This window comes from Saimiri boliviensis, chromosome 17, assembly GCF_048565385.1.
Source record: "Saimiri boliviensis isolate mSaiBol1 chromosome 17, mSaiBol1.pri, whole genome shotgun sequence".
NCBI lineage: Eukaryota > Metazoa > Chordata > Mammalia > Primates > Cebidae > Saimiri > Saimiri boliviensis.
This window is the reverse complement of record NC_133465.1, coordinates 27,226,120-27,251,583: the sequence shown is the minus strand read 5'-3', so window position 1 is coordinate 27,251,583 and position 25,464 is coordinate 27,226,120.

The window sequence follows — 25,464 nt, the reverse complement described above, 5'->3', positions numbered from 1 at the left end:
CTGTCAGAGTGTTGGCAAAGCATACTTTAGTTCTCAGTTTCTCAGTAAATAGTGGTGAGACAAAAAGGCAAAAATATTTAACTCTAGAAATTCATAATTAGCAAAAGTATATAATCTTGCCTGTTTCCTGGAAATTTGTACAAAGTTCATACTGTTCCTTTTCTAAAAAGTACATTTTCTTTAAAGTATTGCGTGTTACTTTAAAAAATATAAGGCCAGGCGTGGTGGCTCATTCCTGTAATCCCAGCACTTTGGGAGGCCAAGCTGGGCAAATGACTTGAGATCAGGAGTCTGAGACCAGCCTGACCAACATGGTGAAACCCCGTTTTTACAAAAAAAAATACAAATATTAGCCGGGCTTGGTGGCGCGTGCCTGTTGTCCCAGCTGCTGGGGAGGCTGAGGTGGGAGAATTGCTTTGAGCTGAGATTGCACCATTACTCTCTAGCCTGGGCGACAGAGTGAGACTCTGTCTCAAAACAAATAAGTAAATAAAAATCTAATGTGGATTAAACAAAAGAAATTGTGGAACTACATTTGTCCCTTGTTATCTGAAGACTGGATCCGGGACTTCCCTTGGATACTAAAATCTGCAGATTCTCAAGTCCCTGATAGGAAAATGATGTAGTACGTGCATATTACCTATATACTTTCTCTCATATACTTTAAATCGTCTCTAGATTATCTAATTTTTTTTTTTTTTTTTTTTTGAGACAGGTTCTCAACTCCCACCATCCAGGCCCAGGCTACAGTGCAGTGGCCTATTCACAGTTCACTGCAGCCTTGACTTCCCTGGCTCAGATGATTCACCTCCTGAGAAGCTGAGATTACAGGAACACACCACCATGCCTGGCTAATATTTTGTATTTTTAGTAAAGACGAGATTTCACCATGGTCCCCTCACTGGTCTTGAACTCCTGGGCTTAAGTGAGCTGCTGGCCTTGGCCTCACAAAGTGATGGGATTACAGGAATGAGCCACCACACCCAGCCTTAAAATACTTTTTGAAAAATAATACAATGTAGGCCGGGTGTGGTGGCTCACCCCTGTAATTCTAGCACTTTGGGAGGCCGAGGAGGGTGGATCACGAGGTCAGGAGTTCAAGACCAGCCTGGCCAAGATGGTGAAACCCATCTCTACTAAAAATACAAAAAAAAAATTAGCCGGGTGTGGTGGCATGCACCTGTAGTCCTAGCTACTTGGGAGGCTGAGTTGGGGGAATCGCTTGAACCTGGGAGGCAGGGGTTGCAGTGAGCTGAGATCGCACCACTGTACTCCAGCCTGAGTGACAGAGTGAGACTCCATCTCAAAAATAAATAAATAAATAATACAATATATAGGTGTGGTTACTCATGCCTGTAATCACAGCACTTTGGGAAGCTGAGGCAGGCAGGTCGACTGAGGTCAGAACTTCAAGACCAGCCTGGCCAACATGGTGAAACCCCATTTTTACTAACCATACAAAAATTAGCCAAGTGTGGTGGCAGGCACCCGTAATCCCAGCTACTTGGGAGGCTGAGGCAGGAGAACCGCTTGAACCCAGAGGCAGAGGTTGCAGTGAGCCAAGATTGCACCATTGCACTCCAGCTTGGGAGAAAAGAGCGAGACTTCGTCTCAAAAACAAAAACCAATGAAAATAGTTGTTATACGAGCTGGGCGCAGTGGCTCACGCCTGTAATCCCAGCACTTTGGGAAGCGGACGTGGGTGGATCACGAGGTCAAGAGATCGAGACCATCCTGGTCAACATGGGGAAACCCCGTCTCTACTAAAAATACAAAAAATTAGCTGGGCATGGTGGCGTGTGCCTGTAATCCCAGCTACTCAGGAGGCTCAGGCAGGAGAATTGCCTGAACCCAGGAGGTGGAGGTTGCGGTGAGCCGAGATCGCGCCATTACACCCCAGCCTGGGCAACAAGAGCAAAAAACTCCGTCTCAAAAAAAAAAAAAATAGTTGTTACACTGTATTATTTGGGGAATAATAACAGTGTCTGTACATGTCATTATCAGGCTAAGTGCGATTTTTCTTTTCAAAATATTTTCTGTCGTGGTTGGTTGAATCCCGGATGTGGAACCCATGGATGGATATGGAGGGCCCACTACATTTTTTTTTTGAGACGGAGGCTTGCTCTGTTGCCAGGCTGAAGTGCAGTGTCGTGATCTCGGCTCATTGCAACCTTTGCCTCCCAGGCTCAAGCAATTTTCCTGCCTCAGCCTCCCGAGCAGCAGGGACTACAGGTGCACGCTACCACACCCAGCTAATTTTTTGTATTTTTAGTAGTGACAAGGTTTCATTGTGTTGGCCTGGATGGTCTTGATCTCTTGACCTCGTGATCCGCCTGCCTTGGCCTCCCTAAGTGTTGGGATTACAGGTGTGAGCCACCGCACCTGGCCTTTACTTTTAACTTTTTTTTTTTTTTTTTTTTTTTTGAGACGGAGTTTCGCTCTTGTTACCCAGGCTGGAGTGCAATGGCGCGATCTCGGCTCACCGCAACCTCCGCCTCCTGGGTTCAGGCAATTCTTCTGCCTCAGCCTCCTGAGTAGCTGGGATTACAGGCACGCGCCACCATGCCCAGCTAATTTTTTGTATTTTTAGTAGAGACGGGGTTTCACCATGTTGACCAGGATGGTCTCGATCTCTTGACTTCGTGATCCACCCGCCTCGGCCTCCCAAAGTGCTGGGATTACAGGCTTGAGCCACCGTGCCCGGCCGAGTTAAATCTTTATTCCTTTTTCCATTAATTAAAGTATCTTGACTTGATAAATTAAAGATATTGTTCCTTACCATTTTGCTGTTTTTCACTATTCACTTCCTACTTGAACATTTATACTTTTTGCAGTGTTGAGGCTGGCACAGTTACATTTTTTCCTGTAAATGTAATTATGTGTTTAAATGGATTTTTAAAATTGGAAATCAACAGAGACTTCTTATGATTGTAAGTATTATTTAAAAGGCCAAGAAATGTAAGGTGAAAACATTTTATTTCTAGTAAAGCTCCTTGTTTTTCCTGGAGTCAGTCAGTGTCTATCTTGGTATCTCTCTGTCTCTCTCTTGCTCTCTCTCTCTCTCACTTTACTTTTTTTTCTTTTTGGGACAGGGTATTGCTCTGTCACCCAGGCAGGGGTGAAGTGGCATGATGTTGGCTTGTGGCAGTCTCAGCCTCTCGGGTAGCTGGGACTACAGGTGCACACCAGCATACCTGGCTAATTTTTGTATTTTTAGTAGAGACGGGGGTTTTGACATGTTGGCTAGGATAGTCTTGAACTCCTGCCTCAGCCCCCCAAATTGCCTGAGTTACAGACGTGAGCCACCGCGCCCGCTGCACTTTGGCTACTTTTATTATGTATTTTAGTTATTCCAATTTTTCAAGTACAGTGTTAAGACTTCTGGAATCCCACTTTTATTTTTATTTGGTTGTCTGCCTATTATTATTATTCTGAGTTAGAGTCTGGCTCTGTCACCCAGGCTGGAGTGCAGTGGCTCAATCACAGCTCACTGCAACCTCGACCTCCTGGGCTCAAGCAATTCTCCTGACTCAACCTCCTGTGGAACTGGGACTACCGGTACATACCACCATGCTCAGCTAATTTTTGTATTTTTTGTAGAGAGGGTGCTTTGCCGTGTTGCCCAGGCTGGTTTCAAACTCCTGGGCTCAAGCCAATCCACCTCCCTCGGCCTCCCAAAGTGCTGGGACTACAGGTATGAACCACTGCACCTGGCCTGATAAAATGTAATTTATGCCAACAACTAATAATTAACAGAATGGTTATAAAAACATACTCTAATAAAAGGTATGTCAATGTGGTCTCTCTTCCTCTCTCAAAATATGGCACTGTACTCATCTATTTTCAGACCACAGCTGACCATGGTAACTGAAACCATGAAAAGCAAAATCTCAGATAAAGGAGAACTACTGTACAGATAATTTTTTCTTGACCTCATCTAGGCAGCCTCAGTTTTGTTTGTGTTTTGAGATGGAGTCTCCCTCTATTGCCCAGGCTGGAGTGCAGTGGCTTGATCTTGGCTTACTAACCTCTGCCTTCCAGGTTCAAGCGATTCTCCTGCCTCAGCCTCCTGAGCAGCTGGGATTATGGGAAGTTTAGTTCTACCTTTATCCAGATTGCTGGTTTTGCAATGCCTCTTTGCACAAGGGTTTCTCAGACTCACTTTGTTATGTTCTCTCTCTAATGAGGTACTGGTAAGAAACATCCCTGTTCCCTACCCTAGTAGTGGAAAGATCCTAGTCCTGGAAACCTGAGACACCTGAATTGGTTCTTCCCAACTCCCCCTCAAGACAGGGAGACACTTTTAGCTTGTATTTTGGTTTATGGGTTGAAAGTTTTACATTAGGTAGATTCATCCGTTCTTTAATAGCTTGTCCAAAAAAAAAAAAAACAAAACAAAAAAACCAAGTTTTACATTAGGATCATAATGATTGCCTCCGTTTTGAAGACTGAAATTTTATTTTTAGGCAGGGTCTTGCTCTGTCACCCAGGCTGGAGTGCAGTGGTGTGATCATACTCACTGTAGCCTCGACCTCCTGGAATCAAGCAATCCTCCTCCCTCAGCCTTCCAGAGTGTTGGGATTACAGGCATGAGCCATGCACCTGGGTTGATTTTTTTAAGACTTAAAATGACTGTCTTTGTAAAACTGTAAGAAATTAGTACCAGCAATTGCCTTAAATTAAGATCTAGTCAGTCTAATCTCATTTTGTAGAGAGATTATTTGCTTGAAATATCTGCAGGATATAGCAGATTAGAACACGTAACCTTGGCCACAGTGGCTCATGTCTGTGATCCCAGCGCTTTGGGAGGCCAAGGCAGTTTGAGACCACCCTGGCCAATGTGGCAAAACCCCATGTCTTAAAAAAAACTTTAAAACTTAGCCAGGCATGGTATATGCACCTGTAGTCACAGGTACTCGAGAGGCTGAGTTGGGAGGATCATCTTAACCCAAGGAGATAGAGGCTACAGTGACCTTTGTTCACACCACTGCATTCCAGCCTGGGCATCAGAGTAAGACTCTGTCTCAAACAAAAATATGTAACTCAAAGCAGCAAAATGCTTAGTTCTTTGTAAATATAACATTTTAGGCTACTGTTTTTTGGTTTTTTTTTTTTTGGTTTTTGTTTGTTTGTTTGAGACAGAGTCTTGCTCTGTTGCCCAGGCTAGAGTGTAATGGTGCAATCTTGGCTCACTGCAACCTCTGACTCCCAGGTTCAAGCAATTCTCCTGCCTCAGCCTCCCAAGTAGCTGGGATTACAGGCACCTGCCACCATGCCCAGCTGATTTTTGTATTTTTAGTGGAGGCGGGGTTTCACCATGTTGGCCAGGCTGGTCTCGAACTCCTGACCTGAGGTGATCACCTGCCTCGGCCTCCCAAAGTGCCTGATCACCATGTGACCCAGGCTACTGTTTTTTTGTTTTTTTTTTTTTTGAGACGGAGTTTCGCCCTTGTTACCCAGGCTGGAGTGCAATGGCGCGATCTCGGCTCACCGCAACCTCCGCCTCCTGGGCTCAGGCAATTCTCCTGCCTCAGCCTCCTGAGTAGCTGGGATTACAGGCACGTGCCGCCATGCCCAGCTAATTTTTTGTATTTTTTAGTAGAGACAGGGTTTCACCATGTTGACCAGGATGGTCTCGATCTCTTGACCTCGTGATCTGCCCACCTCGGGCTCCCAAAGTGCTGGGATTATAGGCTTGAGCCACCGCGCCCGGCCTAATTTTTGTATTTTTAATAGAGACGGGGTTTCACTGTGTTGACCAGGATGGTCTCAATGTCTTGACCTCGTGATCCACCCGCCTCAGCCTCCCAAAGTGCTGGGATTACAGGTGTGAGAGCCACTGTGCCCTGCCAATTTTTTATATTTTTAGTAGAGATGGGGTTTCACCATGTTGGCCAGGCTAATCTTGAACTATTGACCTCGCGATCTGCCCATCTCAGCCTCCCAAAGTGCTGGGATTATAGGTGTAAGCCACTGCACCCAGCCTTTTTTATTAAAGAAAAAAATTGGTTGCCTGGATGATATCTTCAGGTGCATTTTTCTTTTTTTTTTTAGACAGAGTTTCGCTCTTGTTACCCAGGCTGGAGTGCAATGGCGCGATCTCGGCTCACCGCAACCTCCGCCTCCTGGGTTCAGGCAATTCTCCTGCCTCAGCCTCCTGAGTAGCTGGGATTATAGGCACGCGCCACCATGCCCAGCTAATTTTTTGTATTTTTAGTAGAGACGGGGTTTCACCATGTTGACCAGGTTGGTCTCGATCTCTCGACCTTGTGATCCACCCGCCTCGGCCTCCCAAAGTGCTGGGATTACAGGCTTGAGCCACCGCGCCCGGCTTTTTTTTTTTTTTTGAGATGGAGTCTCACTCTGTCGCCCAGGCTGAAGTGCAGTGGCACCATCTCGGCTCACTACAACCTCCACCCTCCAAGTTCAAGCGATTCTCCTCCCTCAGCCTCCCAAGTAGCTATGATTACAGGTACCTGCCACTGCACCCAGCTAATTTTGTATTTTTAGTAGAGACGGGGTTTCACCATCTTGGCCAGGCTGGTCTTGAACTCCTGACCTCGTGATCCACCCTCCTCGGCCTCCCAAAGTGCTGGGATTACAGGTGTGAGCCACCGCACCCGGCCACATTTTTCTTATTATATTTATGTAAAATACATATAACCAAATTTAACATCTTAACCATTTTTTCTTTTTAAAATTTATTTATTTGTTTATTTTTGAGACAGAGTCTGACTCTGTTGCCCAGGCTGGAGTGCAGGAGCTTGATCTCAGCTTACTGCAATCTCTGCTTCCCAGGGTTCAAGCAGTTCTCCTACCTCAGCCTCCCGAGTAGCTAGGATTACAGTTGGCCGTCACCACGCCTGGCTAATTTTTATATTTTTAATAGAGACGGTGTTTCACCTGAGGTGATCTGTCCACCTCAGCCTCCCAAAATGCTGGTTTTACAGGCATGAACCACTGTGCCTGGCTAAATTTATTTTTCTTTTTCTTTTTGCAAGACTCCTTCCCTACCAAAACATACAAAAATTAGCCAGGTGTGGTGGCACATGCCTGTAAACCCAGCTACAGGGGAGGCTAGGGCACGAGAATCACTTGAACCCAGGAAGCGGAGGTTGCAGTGAGCCGAGATTGCACCACTGCACTCCAGGGTAGGTGACAGAGTGAAACTCCATCTCAAAAAAAAAAAAAAAAAAAAAAAAAAAAAAAAAGTCCAAGTTCACTACCTTAACCAGGAATTATTTTCATGTTTTCAGTTTTTTATCTTTATATAAGATGAACCTGTGACATTTAAAAACAAAGATGCATGCAAAAGGAAGTTAGAGCTCAGAGAGGTTCTGATCAACCTTGGGGTACTTTTGGCTATAGTGGAGAGATAGACCCTAGTCTGAAGGCTCAAGGGTGAGGAGATGGTAAATCTCTGCAGTTAGTAGGGCAGAGTGTCTTTCTGGAGGGCTGTGTTGCAAAATATTCTGAGGCAATTAGGCTCATTGGGAAATAATACTGTAATAAGTGATGCCTGCCTCAGGTAAGTATCTTGTATGCTAAGTAACTGACATACCTGCTGTCCCTAAGACCTGTCTTAGTTTTCTCTCATGAGATTAGAGGCATGAACAGAGACCAGAAGCCCCAAGGCTGCTAAAGACTACAGGCTCCAGGCCGGGTGCGGTGTAATCCCAGCACTTTGGGAGGCCGAGGCGGGCGGATCACAAGGTCAAGAGATCGAGACCATCCTGGTCATCAAGGTGAAACCCCGTCTCTACTAAAAATGCAAAAAATTAGCTGAGCATGGTGGTACGTGCCTGTAATCCCAGCTACTCAGGAGGCTGAAGCAGGAGAATTGCCTGAACCCAGGAGGCGGAGGTTGCGGTGAGCTGAGATCGCGCCATTGCACTACAGCCTGGGTAACAAGAGCAAAACTCCGTTTCAAAAAAACAAAAACAAAAACAAAGACTACAGGCTCCAGAGAACTGGTGCTGCTGTCGCTGCCACTATATAACTTACTGGCTCAGAAGTAAATCCACTATGGCCTGCAGCATAATGTCCAAGCTCCTCCTCAGCCTGTTTTCTTGATGCTCTCTCTGATATATCTTATGATGCAGTCACCCCAAACTAATTGCTGTTCCCTTGCATATTCTATAATTTTTTTTTTTTTTTTTTTTTTTTTTTTTTTGAGACAGGGTCTTGCCCTGTTGCCCAGGCTGGAGTGTAGTGGCATATCATTGCTTACTGTAGCCTCAACCTCCCAGGCTCAAGCAATCCTCCCACTTCAGCCTCCCAAGTAGCTGGGACTACAGGCCTGCATCACCATCCCTGGTTAACTTTTTAATTTTTTCGTAGAGATGGGGTTTCACAATGTTGCCCAGGCTGGTCTCAAACTCTGGGGCTCAAGCAATCCTCCCAACTCAGCCTCCCAAAGTTCTGGGATTACAGGCATGAGCCACCATGCCTGGCTACAATATTTTCTTAACATGTGCCTACATTTCAGATCTCACCCTAGAGATTTTTGCTTCAAGATGTCTGGGGAACAGATTGGGTATATCTGTATTTTATTTTCCAAATTTATTTCTGTATATTATTCTTTTAGTGTTTTCTCATATGTATCTGTAATAGTGCATACAGTTTCATAATCTGCTGTTTTTTGTTTTTTTAAGACAGTGTTGCTCTTTTTTTGTTTTTTTTTTTTTTTTTTTTTGAGACAGAGTGTTGCTCTTGTTACCCAGGCTGGAGTTCAATGGCACGATCTCGGCTCACCGCAACCTCCGCCTCCTGGGTTCAAGCAATTCTCCTGCCTCAGCCTCCTGAGTAGCTGGGACTACAGGCACGCGCCACCATGCCCAGCTAATTTTTTTGTATTTTTAGTAGAGACGGGGTTTCACCACGTTGACCAGGATGGTCTCGATCTCTCGACCTCGTGATCCACCTGCCTCGGCCTCCCAAAGTGCTGGGATTACAGGCTTGAGCCACCGCGCCCGGCTTTTTTTTTTTTTTTTTTTTTTTTGAGACCGAGTTTCGCTCTTTGTTACCCAGGCTGGAGTGCAATGGCGCGATCTCGGCTCACCGCAACCTCTGCCTCCTGGGTTCAGGCAATTCTCCTGCCTCAGCCTCCTAAGTAGCTGGGATTACAGGCACGCGCCACCACGCCCAGCTAGTTTTTTGTATTTTTAGTAGAGACGGGGTTTCACCATGTTGACCAGGATGGTCTCGATCTCTCGACCTCGTGATCCACCCGCCTCAGCCTCCCAAAGTGCTGGGATTACAGGCTTGAGCCACCGCGCCCCAATTCTGACTAGAGTCTTGCCCTGTTGCCCACCAGGCTGGAGCAATCTAGGCTCACTACAACCTCTGCCTCCCAGGTTGGAGCGATTCTCCTGCCTCAGTCACCTGAGTAGCTGGGATTACAGGCACATGCCACCACGCCTGGCTGATTTTGTATTTTTAATAGAGATGGGGTTTTACAAGGTTGATCTCGAACTCCTGGTCTCTCAAGCTGTCTGCCTGCCTTGGCCTCCAAAAGAGCTGGGGTTACAGGCATGAGCCACCGTACCAGCCACATTTTTTATATTGCTATTATCTCCACAGTTACTTTCAGAAAGACTGCATGATGATTTGAATTATTTACCCATTTCTTGATGATTAAATTGTTTTCTAGATTTTATTCTTACAATTAGGATATTAATATCTTCCTGCATGTAGCACCTGTATGCTTTTTGAACCAAACTAGACATTTTACAGAAGAATAAACTGAAGCCTAGAGAGGTAAGTGGCTTGTTCCTTGTCATACAGTTTTGGAGGAATAAAGCTTGAACCAAATCTTCCAACTCCCAGTGCAGTGTGTCTTCTGCCACCCATGCTTTGTTACACTTTTGTCCTTAGTTTCCTTTCTCTGTACAACAAGATCCTATCATCCTGTAAAAATTTGTGCAAATATCGCTTGCTTCACAAAGCCATTCCTCAGTTATCTTCTTAGAAGAAATTCATTCTCTTCAATGTCCTTATCTGCAGCCCTTTTTTTCTTTTTCGTTTTTTACCTTAGATAATAAAGGCCATATGTACAGAGGTTAGAATTTTCTGCCCTGCAACAGTTTGGAGTTCTAATTTCAACACCACATCCTTGCTATGAGAACATGGGCAAGATACTCAACCTCTGGGCTGAGTTTTGCTCTTGTCCCTCAGGCAGGCTGGAGTGCAATGGCGTGATTTCGGCTCACTGCAACCTATGCCTCCAAGGTTCAAGCGATTCTCCTGCCTCAGCCTCCTGAGTAGCTAGGATTACAGGTGCCTGCCACCATGCTCAGTTAATTTTTGTATTTTTAGTAGAGACGGGGTTTCACTATGTTGGCCAGGCTGGTCTCGAACTCCTGACCTCAGGTGATCCACCTGCCTCAGCCTCCTAAAGTGTTGGGATTACAGGCGTGAGCCACCGCACCCAGCCATTTTCTCATCTTTAAAATGGGATTAAGTGAAATGCTAAACATAAAACACCTAACACAATATCTGGTACACACATGTAATTACTTTCTATTGTTTTTGTTAATACTGTTGTTTTTATTAATAATTCTTAGCAAGATATTTAGGAACCAGATCTAGGCCAGGTGCAGTTACTAATTCCTGAAATCCCAGCACCTTGGGAGGCTATGGCAGGAGAATCACTTGAGTCCAGGAGTTTGAGACCAGCCTGGATAACACAGACACCCCGGCTCTGCAAAAAAGAAAAAAAAAAAAATAGTGCACCTGTAATCTCATCTACTCAGGAGGTCAAGGTGGTAGGAGATTTCTTGAGCCAAGGAGCTTCACACTGCAGTGAGCTGTGATTGTGCCAGTGCCTGGGTGTCAGAGCAAGACCCCGTCTCAGAAAACCACAAAAACAACCAGATCTAGTGTTTGAGTACAAAGTGGGCTCAATTCATATTTGGTAAATGAACAAAATTAATATTTCAGGTATGTAACCTCCCCAAATACGTAAAATAATGAAATTATGATTGGTTTATAAGAGGAGCTGACTAAATGTTTAATATGACATTTCTGGAACTCTTCCAGGTAATAATTCAAACTCACGTTGCTGTCAGCCATCCTAACTAGAAATATCTTGTCCATACTGCTTAACCACTCAAAACCCACCAACTTGGGATTGCGTATGTCATCCTAATTGGACATTTCTGGTTGAGACATAACCTTCATGAGGCTAACAGATGAAAATTTGGTTTTTGGATTTGGTTGAGTGAAACATTTATTACTGAGTTGGTTGTACATGGTTTTATTTTTGTAATCTAGTGACCAGTCTCTTAGTTTTAACTTGACCAATAAATTTGGATCTGAGGTAGATTTATTTTATTGATTTTTGAAAAAGTTAACAGGTTTTGTACCATAAATCTAGGTACATTGTTTTAAAGTTTAAATATTTTCAGATAATTGACAAGAAAAAATAATGTTGAACTTGTCTTTAATAAAGCTTTGAATTTGTATTCACCTTTCTGTATGCAAATTGGTTCTTTCTTGAAGAGTCAGGCAGATTTCTATAGTTTGCCATTTGTGAACGAATGTCTACTCCTAATAATAAAAAAATAGAACTAAGGCTGGGTGTGGTGGCTTATACCTGTAATGCCAGCACTTTGGGAGCCAAGGCCGGTGAACAAAAAAACAAAAACAAAAGGTAGAGCATAGCACTGGAATACTGAAAGTTTATGGATCTTCTTATTGGTGATAGGGTCTAATGCTCTGAATGTATACTTGTGTAGCTTCTGTCTGTCTAATCTCCACACCTGGGAACACTTAGTCTCAAACTCAGAGTTAGCTAAAACTTCAGGCTCTGGACTTATTCCCTGCCCTCAGCTGTTGTGCCCATTCTGAATTTAGTGTAATTTTAGTATGTGAGCCCATGGCTTATTTCCACCTTTTCTATCATACTCCAGTTTTCAGAACCGACCCTTATTCTTGTGCCTAGTATCAAGCTCATTAGGGACTGCTTTGCTCTGACAGTGCTATGAACCCCCACAGCCCAGCTGTGGGTTTCATTGTCTACTGGCTTGTCTTGTCTTTTCTCTCTCTCTTTTTCTTTCTCTCTCTTTCTTTCTTTTTCTCTTTCTTTTCTCTCTCTCTCTCTCTTTCCTTCCTTCTTTTCTATTCTTCTTTTTCTTTCTTTTTTTTTTTTTTGCTCTGTTGCCCAGGCTGGATTCAAACTCCTGAGCTGGGCTCAAGTGATTCTCCTGCCTCAGCCTCCTTAATAGCTGAAATTACAAGCACACACCACTACACCTGGCTGATTTTTAAATTTTTTTATGGAGATGGATTCTGTGATGCCCAGGCTGGTCTTGAACTCCTGGCCTCAAGCAATCATCCTGCCTCAGCCTCCCAAAGCACTGGGATTAAAATTGTGAGCCACGAGGCCCAGCCCTATAATCCAGTAATGATTTTTTTTTTTTTTTTGAGACAGGGTCTTGCTTTGTTGCCCAGGCTGAAGATCAGTGGCACAATAATCACGACTCACTGCAGCCTTGACCTCCTGGGCTCAGATCCTCCCACCTTAGCCTCCTGAGTGGCTGGTACTGCAGGCGCATACCACCATGCCCAGCTAAATTTTTGTTGTTGTTGTTGTTGTTGTTGAGGTGGACTTTCACTCTTGTTACCCAGGCTGGAGTGCAATGGCGCGATCTTGGCTCACCGCAACCTCCGCCTCCTGGGTTCAGGCAATTCTCCTGCCTCAGCCTCCTGAGTAGCTGGGATTACAGGCACGCGCCACCATGCCCAGCTAATTTTTTGTATTTTTAGTAGAGATGGGGTTTCACTATGTTGACCGGGATGGTCCCGATCTCTTGACCTCGTGATCCACCCGACTCGGCCTCCCAAAGTGCTGGGATTACAGGCTTGAGCCACCGCGCCCGGCTTTTTTTTTTTGTAGAGTTGAGGTATCACTATGTTGCTCAGGCTGCTTTCCAATTCCTGGGCTCTAGCAATCCACTCTTCTCGACTTCCCTAAGTACTGGGTTTACAAATGTGAGCCAACACATCTGGCCCTAAAATGATTTTTTTTTTTTTTTTTTGAGACAGGATCTTGCTCTGTTGCTAAGGATGGAGTGCAGTGGCATGATCTCGGCTCACTGCAAGCCCCACCTCCTGGGCTCAAACTATCCTCTCACCTCAGGTTCCCAAGTAGCTGTGACTACAGACATGTGCCACCACACCCAGCTAATTTTCTCATTTTTTGGTAGAGACGGGGGTTTTACCGTGTTGCCCAGGCTGGTCTCGACCTCCTAGACTCAAGTGATCCACCCGCCTCAATCTCCTAAAGTGCTGGGATTACAGATGTGAGCCACTGCGCCTGACCTCCCTATAATGATTCTTACTGAACTGTTAAACTGACTTAGTTTCCACGTACGACAAAGGACGAACAAATCAAAGAGACACAGATTGAAGCAGACTGAAGTTAATATTTGTGTACCCCACCACAGGACTGCCTCCCTGTACACTACTGAACAGCGGCTGTTTCTTCTGGGATGAGGCCCTTCTACCAAATATTACATCACTTGTTTTTTCTCACAAGCTCATTAGATATGACTGAATACTTCATTTTACACCTTCTCTTCTGGTTCCAATTAATCCACAGAAAATTTTAGGATGCTGGCAAGCAAGTGATTGAAATGACGTGAAGTCTTTTATATTTCTTCTATTGTTTGTACATGGCAAGAGCTTCTGTGAAATTCATTTCCTGTATCAGAATTTGGCTCTTCCTTGCTTCCATGACTCCACTATTTGCCCATTATAATAAATATATAGTAAAGGGAGTAAAACAAATTTTAAAGAAAAAACAATTTTTTTAAATTATAAAATATATTCCCATTTTTATAAAATATAGAAATGATATATGACTTCTTATTGAGTTTTTTTTTTTTTTTTGAGACGGAGTTTCACTCTTGTTACCCAGGCTGGAGTGCAATGGCGTGATCTCGGCTCACCGCAACCTCTGCCTCCTGGGTTCAGGCAATTCTCCTGCCTCAGCCTCCTGAGTAGCTGGGATTACAGGCATGCGCCACCATGCCCAGCTAATTTTTTGTATTTTTAGTAGAGACGGGGTTTCACCATGTTGACCAGGATGGTCTCGATCTCTCGACCTCGTGATCCACCCACCTCGGCCTCCCAAAGTGCTGGGATTACAGGCTTGAGCCACCGCGCCCGGCCAGAGATGTTATTTTTTTTTTATTTTTATTTTTTTTAGAGACAGGGGTTTCACCATGTTGGTCAGGCTGGTCTCGAACTCCAAACCTCAGGTGATCTGCCCTCCTCGGCTTCCCAAAGTGCTGGGATTACAGGCGTGAGCCACCACCCCTGGCTCTATTGAGATGTTTAAGTGAGTTCATACTTCAACACAATTCCTCTGTCTCAAATACGTAGCAATACATAAATAAATGTAAGAGAGTCCAGGTGCGGTGGTTCACGCCTGTAATTGTAGCACTTTGGGAGGCTGAGGTGGGTGGATCACCTGAGGTCAGGAGTTCGATACCAGCCTGGCCAATATGGTGAAATCTGATCTCTACTGAAAAAATAGAAAAATTAGCTGCGTCTGTCATCCCAGCTACTGTGAGGCTGAGGCAGGAGAATTGCTTTAACCCAGGAGACAGAGGTTGCAGTGAGCTGAGATTGTACCACTGCACTAGAGGCTGAGTGACAGAGTGAGACTCCATCCCAAAAAAAAAAGAGAGAGAGAAAGCTCTAGTGGCAAGTGAGGCTGATGGTGAGACTGAGGCTCTGGGTGGAGAATCAGTGTTGGCTGGACTTTGACCTCTTTCCTTAAAACAGATCCCCTTTAGAACTCCATGGCAGAGACTCCTGGAGCTGGGACTGTTGCTCAACGCCAGGGCCTGGGATGGGTGTTAGCTTGTGAAAACAGGCTGATAGAAGGGTTGACTGTCTGGGACTGTTGCTTTGTAAGAAAGTGGGCCTAGTGAGGGTGAGGGAGAAAAACATGGCTTTTTGACCAAAACCAGCGAAGTAGCCTGTCTGCTCAAGTGACTGAATCTGTAATTAGTTTATCAGCACAGAAGGTTTGAAACATCATTAAGTCCTAGATCTTGATGGACGGCTCTGGAGGAACAGGTGTAGGCAACTGCAAAAGTAGGATAAGAGAAAGAAAAGGGAGAGAATTAACAAGTAAATAGACTAAACCTTAACTTTTCGTTCAAGGATATTGAAAAACTTAATGCTAAGAAAGGAATGACAGATCACATTTGAGAAGATAATCACTGAAGATTTTCTAGAATTCAGGCCAGGGTGGTGGCTCATATCTGTAATTCCAGCATTTTGGGAGGTCGAGGCAGGTGGATTGCTTGTGCTGGGAGTTTGAGACCAGCCTGGGCAACATGGAAAAACCCTAGCTCTACAAAAAATTAGTGGGACATGGTGGGGCTTGTCTGTAGTCCCAGCTAAGCAGAAGACTGAGGTGGGAGGAACACCTAAACCTGGTGGTTCAGGCTGCAGTGAGCTAAGATTGCGTCACTACACTCCAGCTTGTGTGACACAGTAAGACCCTGTCTCAAAAAAAAAAAAAAAAAAAGTTATTAAAGAGTATACCTCTGCAAGAAGAAAAGTGAATTCAGAGGGAAAGTGTGGGCATTAAGAAGCAAAAGATAGTTTATATAATGGGAGGAATGGTCAACTTAAAAAAAAAAGTAATGTGACTATGGAAAGTAATGTAGCAGGTCAGTAAGTTTAAATTATATATTGACTCAACACTTTTTTCTGATTAAAAGCCAACATATATATGCTTTTGGAGATAGGGTCTTACTCTGCAGTGGCATGATCATGGCTCACTGCAGCCTCAACCTCTGGGGCTTGAGTGATCCTCCTGCCTCAGTCTCCCTAGTAACCAGGACTACATGCGCACTCCATCACACCTGGCTAATTTCATTTGTTTTTGAACAAATTGCCATGTTGCCCAGGCTGATCTCGAACTCCTGGCCTCAAGCAGTCCTCCTGCCTTGGCCTCTCAAAATTCTGGGTTTAGAGGAATAAGCCATTATGCCTGGCCTAAAACGAATTTTGTTTTTTTGAGACAAAGTCTCACTCTGTCACCCAGGCTGGCATGCAGTGGCACGATCTAGGCTCACTGCAACCTCCGCACTCCGAGTTCAAGTGATTCTCCTATCTCAGCCTCTCAAGTAGCTGGGATTACAGGCGTGCAGTACCACACCTGGCTAATCTTTCTATTTTTAGTAGAGACGGGGTCTCACCATGTTGGCCAAGCTGGTCTTGGACCCCTGACCTCAAATGGCCCGCCTGCCTTGACCTCCTAAAGTGCTGAGATTACAGGTGGGAACCACTGTGCCCAGCCCTAAAATAAAAATTTAAACCAAGACAAAATTGTAATGAGTGGCATTATTTGTACATTTTTGCAGATCTCTTTAATGTTTGGCTTAATAGAAGTCAGCTAGATTCTTATATATGCTTCTGTGTTCAGTCTGTTGCAGTGTTTTCTGGGTTGAAGTACCTGAAGAAAATCTACCCTCACACAGACAAGTAGTTGGGAAAGGGAGTATTTTTTTTTTTCCGAGGCAGAGTCTCACTCTGTCGCCCAGACTGGAGTCCAGTGGCACATCTCAGCTCACTGCAACCTCCACCTCCTGGGTTCAAGCGATTCTCCTGGCATGAGCCACTGTGCCTGACCTTTATACATCTTTTATTGAGACCTTAGTTATAAACAAAGTAGAAGTATTTATTTTTATTTTATGTTATGATGATGATGATGATGATTTTGAGATGGAGTTTCACTCTTGTTGCCCAGGCTGGAGTGCAATGGTGCCATCTTGGCTCACTGCGACCTCCGCCTCCTGTGTTCAAGCGATTCTCCCGCCTCAGCCTCCTGAGTAGCTTGGGTTACAGGCGCCCGCCACAACACCTGGCTAATTTTTTGTATTTTTATTAGAGATGGGGTTTCACCATATTAGCCAGTCTGGTCTTAAACCCCTGACTTCAGGTGATCCACCTGCTTTGCCCTCCCAAAATGTTGGGATTACAGGCGTGAGCCACTGTGACCAGCCTATTTATTTATATTTTATTTTATTTTGAGACGGAATCTTGCTGTTGCCCAGGCTGGAGTGCAGTGGTACAATCTTGGCTCACCACAACCTCTGTCTCCCTTCAAGCAGTTCTCCTGCCTCAGCCTCCCAAGCAGCTGGTGCTACAGGCATGCACCAGTACACCCGGCTATTTTTTGTATTTTTAGTAGAGACTGGGTTTCACTATGTTGGCCAGACTGGTCTTGAACTCCCGACCTTGCGATCTGCTGGCCTCCCCTCCCAAAGTGCTGAGATTACAGGCATGAGTCACTATGCCCAGCCACTAATTATCTGTCTGTCTGTCTATCTATCTATCATCTCTCTATCTATCTATTTACTTACTTAACATAGAGACAGGATCTTGCTCTGTCACGCAGGCTAGAGTGCAGTGGTGCCATCTAATCATAGCTCACTGCCGCCTCAAACTCCTGAACTCAAGTAATCCTCTTGCCTGAGCCTCCCCAGTAGCTGGGATTAGAGGCATGTGCCACCATGCCTACATTTTTTTGTAGACCAGGTGCCATGGCTTACACCTATAATCCCAGCACTTTGGGAGGCCGAGGCAGACGGATCACCTGAGGTTGGGAGTTCAGGACCAGACTGACCAACATAGAGAAACCCTGTATCTACTAAAAATACAAAAAAGTAGCAGGGTGTGGTGGCACATGCCTGTAATCCCAGCTACTTGGGAGGCTGAGGCAGGAGAATTGCTTGAACTTGGGAGGCTGAGGTTGCGGTGAGCCAAGGTCACACCATTGCACTCCAGCCTGGACAACAAAAGCGAAACTTTGTGTTAAAGAAAAAGAGAGAGAGTATTTCTCTCTCTCTCTCTCTCTCTCTCTCTCTCTCTCAATCTGTCTCTCTCTCTCTCTCTCTCTCTCTCTCTCTCTCTCTATATATATATATATATATATATATATATATATATATATATATATATATATATATGTAGAGACAGGGTCTCACCATGTTGCCCAGGCTGTTCTCAAACTTCTGGGCTCAAACAATCCTCCCACCTCAGCCTCCCAAAATGCTAGGATTACAGGTGTGAGCCACTATGCCCGGCCTACTCAAAGTCCTATCTAGGAAAATGCTATCTGTATCTGGTGGTAATATGTAATTTCCAATTTTTAAAAAATTTGTTTTGTGATAGTTTTTTAAGGCCCTTCCTCCTTATATAAAATAAAGATGTATTTATAAATAAATGAACCATGAAATTGGTTCATTTCCATCTTTTTAAAAGGTAGTCAAAAATAATTGTAAGATGCGGCCGGGCGCAGTGGTTCAAGCCTGTAATCCCAGCACTTTGGGAGGCCGAGGTGGGTGGATCATGAGGTCAAGAGATCGAGACCATCCTGGTCAACATGGTGAAACCCTGTCTCTACTAAAAATCAAAAAAATTGGCCGGGCGCGGTGGCTCAAGCCTGTAATCCCAGCACTTTGGGAGGCCGAGGCGGGTGGATCACAAGGTCGAGAGATCGAGACCATCCTGGTCAACATGGTGAAACCCCGTCTCTACTAAAAATACAAAAAATTAGCTGGGCATGGTGGTGCGTGCCTGTAATCCCAGCTACTCAGGAGGCTGGGGCAGGAGAATTGCTTGAACCCAGGAGGCGGAGGTTGCGGTGAGCCGAGATAGCGCCATTGCACTCCAGCCTGGGTAACAAGAGCGAAACTCCGTCTCAAAAAAAAAAAAAAAAAAAAAAAAAAAAAAAAAAAAAAATCAAAAAAATTAGCTGGGCATGGTGGAACAAGCCTGTAATCCCGGCTACTCAGGAGGCTGAGGCAGGAGAATTGCCTGAACCTAGGAGGCGGAGGTTGCGGTGAGCCGAGATGGCACCATTGCACTCCAGCCTGGGTAACAAGAGCAAAACTCCGTCTCAAAAAAAAAAAAAAAAAAAAGAAATGACTTGTAGGCAGTTTGTCTGGAAGCCACTATGATTTGGAAATGTGGTGTTTCAGTAATAAAGACTACATACTTTTAAAAAAGAAAAAAATCAGTTCTCTCTAAATTACAAATTAAATGGTACATCTAATGATTTTCCTTAGAATTTGAAAAGCTTAACCCAAAATTTGTATGAAAAGGCAAGAGACTGAAATGATTAAGAAAACTTGGCTGGGTGTGGTGGCTCATGCGTGTAATCCAAGCACTTTGGAGGCCAAGTCCGGTGGATCACCTGAGGTCGGGAGTTCAAGACCAGCCTGACCAACATGGTGAAACCTTGTCTTAAAAAAAAAAAAAAAAGAAAAATGGCCGGGTGCGGTGGCCCAAGCCTGTAATCCCAGCACTTTGGGGGGCCGAGGCGGGTGGATCACAAGGTCAAGAGATCGAGACCATCCTGGTCAACATGGTGAAACCCCGTCTCTACTAAAATACAAAAAAAATTAGCTGGGCATGGTGGCGTGTGCCTGTAATCCCAGCTACTCAGGAGGCTGAGGCAGGAGAATTGCCTGAACCCAGGAGGCGGAGGTTGCGGTGAGCCGAGATCGCGTCATTGCACTCCAGCCTGGGTAACAAGAGTGAAACTTCGTCTCAAAAAAATTAAAAAAAAGAAAAGAAAAAGAAAACTTTAAAGAAGAAGAATAGGCCAGGCATTGTGACTCACACGTGTAACCCCAGCACTTTGGGAGGCCGACGCAGGAGGATCACAAGATCAGGAGATCGAGACCAGCCTGGCCAACATAGTGAAACCCCATCTCTCCTAAAAGTACAAAAAGTTAGCCGGGTGTGGTGGCAGTTTCCTGTAATCCCAGCTACTCAGGAGGCTGAGGCAGGAGAATTGCTTGCACTCAGAAGGCGGAGGTTGCAGTGAGCCGAGATTGTGCCATTGCACTCTAGCCCATGTGACGGTGTGAGACTCTATGTCAGAAAAAAAAAGAATGTGAGGCGGCTTACTCTCATAGCGATCACAACTATAAAGCCATAGTGGTTCTCAAGCCTAGTACAGTGCCGGACACAGACAGTAGTCTATGAATGTTTGCTCAGTATGCTGATGGGTGAATGAATGAACAATGAGTTGCTTGGGGGATATGTAAAGTGAAGGTTAACCCTGGGTCTTTCCTGTCCTTATGTAACTTCTTTTTTTTTTTTTTTTTTTTTTTTTTTGAGATGGACTCTGTTGCCAAGGCTGGAGTGCAGTGGCACAATCTTGGCTTACTGCAACCTTTGCCGCATGGGTTTAAGTGATTTCTGGCTAATTTTTGTATTTTTTAGTAGAGATGGGGTTTCACTTGTTAGCCAGGCTGGTCTCAAACTCCTGACCTCAAGAGATCTGCCTGCCTTGGCCTCCCAAGTGCTGGGATTACAGGCGTGAGCCACCATGCCCGGCCCCTTATATTACTTCTTCTCTGGTGTCAGGATTAATTCTGGAAGTTGTGGGAAGGACTGAACCTGAAGACTAGGGTGACTCAGAACTGCAAGGACCAGGGAAGTTGAGCTCTGAGAAGGGGCAGGACAGAGGGCTGACTAATTTGTTCCATTTGTGTACAGATACCCTTAAGCAAATTTTATCTTCTACAATTTGAGTATGGAGTTTGTATTTGCTTAAAATTCTGCAAGCCTTTAACAGGAATGTACTCAGGATTAAGTGTGGTGTCAGGTTGGCTGCAATGTAGGAAAGCTTTTATTCCATGGAAAAGAAGTTCATGATTTTTGTAACTATCTATTATGCAGTTATATTGTTCTAGATTTAGTTATTTGGATCTCATGATTGGAACAGTATTTTAAATTGGGAACATCTTATTGTTTGGGAGAGGTTGTTTAGAAATGACAGGTGAAGAATAAAATTATCAGAGTCAAATTTGGCCATATGTAATATGGGCATTAATGACACAGTGATTTATATATGCCAGTAATAGAATTTACAGAGGTCAGCCAATGGTGAGGTGCTGTTCTCTGGTGGCATTCTGGTAATAACCAGCTCCTGTATGGTGCTTGACAGTTTCCAAAGTACTTTTGCACACCTTATATTATTTGTGCCTCGAAGGTATGTAAAGGAGGTTTATTTCAATTCAGTGACCATTTATTGAGCAGGTTTTGTGCCAAGTTTTGTACTAGATCTTGGGAAACCAGCAATAATACAAAGACCTTGACTCCAAGTTGACATAGACAGATAATATTGGGATTTATGTACAACCAGAAGTATAAGTTTGGAAGCAATAATTGAGGGAGACATATGATTAGGATGTGGTAATGTTAGGTAGTGATGGCTTCCTAGGTTTCGTTATATTTTTTGTTTCAAGGAAGAATTGTGTTTTACACCACTTCGAAACTATATTTCACAATTTACATAGCTGATAATATACTTTTTCTTTTTTTTTAGACATAGTCTAGTTCTGTCACCCAGGCTGGAGTGCAGGGGTTTGATCTCAGCTCATTGCAACCTCCTCCTCCCACATTCAAGTGATTCTTCTGCCTCAGCCTCCGGAATAGCTGGGACTACAGGCACGCACCACCACACCCAGCTAATTTTTTGTATTTTTAGTGGAGACGGGGTTTTACCGTGTTGGCCAGGCTGGTCTCAAACTCTTGATCTCAGGTGATCTGCCTGCCTTGGCCTCCCAAAGTGCTGGGATTACAGGGGTGAGCCACCACGCCCAGCTTTGATGATACACTTTTGAAAATTATATTACATTTTCCACAGTTGCACTGTCTTTCCTCTGAAAAGTCTGGATGATCTGTTAGAACATTTGACCTAAGAAAGCCAGGCCCCATGCTGATGCCTGTAATCCCAGCACTTTGGGAGGCTGCAGTGGGCGGATCATGAGGTCAAGAGATCGAGACCATCCTGCCCAGCATGATGAAACCCCGTCTCTATTAAAAATACAAAAATTAGCTGGGCATGGCGGCTCATGCCTGTAGTCCCAGCTACTCGGGAGGCTGAGGCAGGAAAATCACTTGAACCCAAAAGGTGGAGGTTTCAGTTAGCTGAGATGGCGCCACTGTACTCCAGCCTGGTGACAGAGTGAGACTCTGTCTCAAAAAAAAAAAAAAAAAAAATTCAACCTAAGCTACTAAGCTACCCTCCTTGATATCATGTTTGTGGAAGGAACGATTAATTTATGTGCTAATTTAGTCCTTTGCATATAAAATGCAATTTTGTTTATTAGAAATATTTTAGATAATTAATGCTTTGTAGGTTTTTGCTGTTATTTTTAGATCTGAAAAAGATGAAAAGGAAGGCCGGGTGCGGTGGCTCACGCCTGTAATCCTCGCACTTTGGGAGGCCGAGGTGGGTGGATCACCTGAGGTCAGTAGTCCGAGACCAGCCTGGTCATCATGGTGAAACCCCATCTTTAAAAAAAAAAAAAAAAAGATGAAGAGGAATAAAACATGACAAGTCTAGAGGGAGGCACTGCTTGAAGTGTGTGACACAAATCAAGCGTCAACAAAAACGGAAGCCCTTGACATGAAGAACAGAAAATCTGTGATTATTATCATTATTAGCTTCACAGGGATGTTGAAGTGATCAGGATATCAAAGACATAATGAAAAGGAATTGTATTTTTAAATTTTGAGAAATAGGAAAACCATTGCTTTTTAGGATATGTCTTTCATATACTCAGAAAAGCTTGCTTTTCGTAAGTTAAGCCTCAGTGATGAATAAATATTGCATTTGTGGCTGGGCGTGGTAGCTCATGCCTGCAATCCCAGCACTTTGGGTGGCTGAGGTGGATGGATCACCTGAGGTCAGGAGATGAGACCAGCCTGGCCAACAGGGTGAAACTCTGTCTCTTCTAAAAATATGAAAAATATAGGCCGGGCGCAGTGGCTCACGCCTGTAATCCCAGCACTTTGGGAGGCCGAGGCGGGTGGATCATGAGGTCAAGAGATCGAGACCATCCTAGTCAACATGGTGAAACCCCGTCTCTACTAAAAATACAAAAATTAGCTGGGCATGGTGGCGCATGCCTGTAATCCCAGCTACTCAGGAGGCTGAGGCAGGAGAATTGCCTGAACCCAGGAGGCAGAGGTTGCGGTGAGCCGAGATCGCGCCATTGCACTCCAGCCTGGGTTACAAGAGCGAAACTCCCTCTCAAAAAAAAAAAAAAAAAAATTAGCAAGGCATGGTAGCGCACGCCTGTAGTCCCAGCTACAGGCAGGAGCATCACTTGAACCTGGGAGGCGAAGGTTGCAGTGAGCCGAAAGATTGTGCCACTGCACTCCAGCCTGGGTGACACAGCAAGACTCCATCTCAAAAAATAAAAAATAGTGCCGGGGCCGGGCGCAGTGGCTCAAGCCTGTAATCCCAGCACTTTGGGAGGCCAAGGCGGGTGGATCACGAGGTTGAGAGATCGAGACCATCCTGGTCAACATGGTGAAACCCCGTCTCTACTAAAAATACAAAAAATTAGCTGGACATGGTGGCACGTGCCTGTAATCCCAGCTACTCAGGAGGCTGAGGCAGGAGAATTGCCTGAACCCAGGAGACGGAGGTTGCGGTGAGCTGAGATCGCGCCATTGCACTCCAGCCTGGGTAACAAGAGCGAAACTCCGTCTCAAAAAATAAAATAAAATAAAATAAAAAATAAAAAATAAAAATACTGCATTTGTATTAATTACACAGACATAATTCTGTATACCAAAGAAAAGTATCCACATTTACTGCAGATTCTTTTGTAGGTTGTGTAGAATGTCTTACTTCATATGAACTTGACCTTCTAAACACTGTAACAAAAACTTTGTTAGAGGTTTGTTTCCTTTTGGAATGGGATCCCTTTATTCTGATAATTGATTCTAACAGAAGATTTCTACTCAATGTGGTAATGGAATGATTTCGAGCAACTCTACTATCCTGTCAGGGAAAGCTAGCTTCCGTGGTGATCCAGAGGTTCTGCTATCACCTTACAAAGCCAAGACACGATTTTTCACTAGGGCTGGCCTTTGCATGACATATATGTTCCATAACAACACCTGGTGGGAGGCATGTGTTAACATGGCCTAGTGATTTTCTCTGGTTGGTTTTGTGGAATTCAGATACTGATTTTATCAGTGACTAACCATGATGTGTGGGGACATTGTAAGGTAATTGGTAAGTTTTGGAAAATCTCACACTGGCCGGGTAATTTGACTTCCTTTTTGTGTAGGATCTGGGGATGAGAATAGCATTCTCCTCCTCCTCCTCCTCCTCCTCCTCCTCCTCCTCCTCCTCCTCCTCCTCCTCCTCCTCCTCCTCCTCCTCCTCCTCCTCCTCCCCCTCCTGCTCCTCCTCCCCCCCCCCGCTCCTCCTCCCCCTCCTCCTCCTCCTCCTCCTCCTCCTCTTCCTCTTCCTCCCCCTCCTCCTCCTCCTCCTCCTCCTCCTCCTCCTCCTTTCTTTTTCTTCTTCTAAAAGATGGAATCTTGCTTTGTTGCTCTGGAGCAAGAGAGAGCAAGGTGGTATACTTTTATTTTTCACACACACACACACACAATTTTTTTTTCTTTTTTTGAGGCAGAGTCTCGCTCTGTCACCAGGCTGGAGTGCAGTGGCACCATGTCAGCTCACTGCAACCTCTGCCTCCCAGGTTCAAGTGATTCTCCTGCCTCAGCCTCCCGAGTAGCTGGGACTATAGGCACATGATACCACGCCCAGCGAATTTTTTTATTTTTAGTAGAGACAGGGTCTCACCATGTTGGCCAGGATGATCTCAATCTCTTGACCTTGTGATCCACCCTCCTCGGCCTCCCAATGTGTTGGGATTGCAGGCATGAGCCATGATACCCAGCCCATTATTTTTATTTATTTTTCATTTTATATTGTTTTAGACTGCTCAGCCTCTCGAGTAGCTGGGATTACAGGTGCCCACCGCCATGCCTGGCTAATTTTTGTATTTTTAGCAGAGATGGGGTTTCACCATATTGGCCAGGCTGATCTCAAACTCCTGGCCTCAAGTGATTCGCCTGCCTTGGCCTCCCAAAGTGATGGGATTACAGGTGTGAGCCACCATGCCCAGCTAAGGTGCCACACTTTTAAACAGCCAGGTCTTGCAAGAAGTCACTCGTTATCTTGAGGATAGCCCCAAGGAATGGTACTAAACCATTCATGAAATCGACCCTCATGATCCAGTCACCTCCCTCCAGGCTCCACCTCCATCCAACACTGGAGATTACAATTCAACAGGAGATTTGGGCAGAGACACACATCTAAAACCACATTAGGGATTAAATCATATTATCTTTGTAGTGTAGAAATTCCCCAAAGTCTGTAAACTAACATAAATGTAGTTATGAACCCATGATACTGAAATGCGTTTGCAGAAGCAAACACAACCCAGATCTCCTAGGAATAACAAAGATAAAACCCCGTTGAAGATGAGCTTATAATCCATAATTACAAACACACGAGAAAACAATCCTGCAGGAGGGAGAGTCAGCAGACACAACAAACTGTAGGATCAGGCTCCCAAGAACAGCAATAATGGTCAGAAACAGATTAGA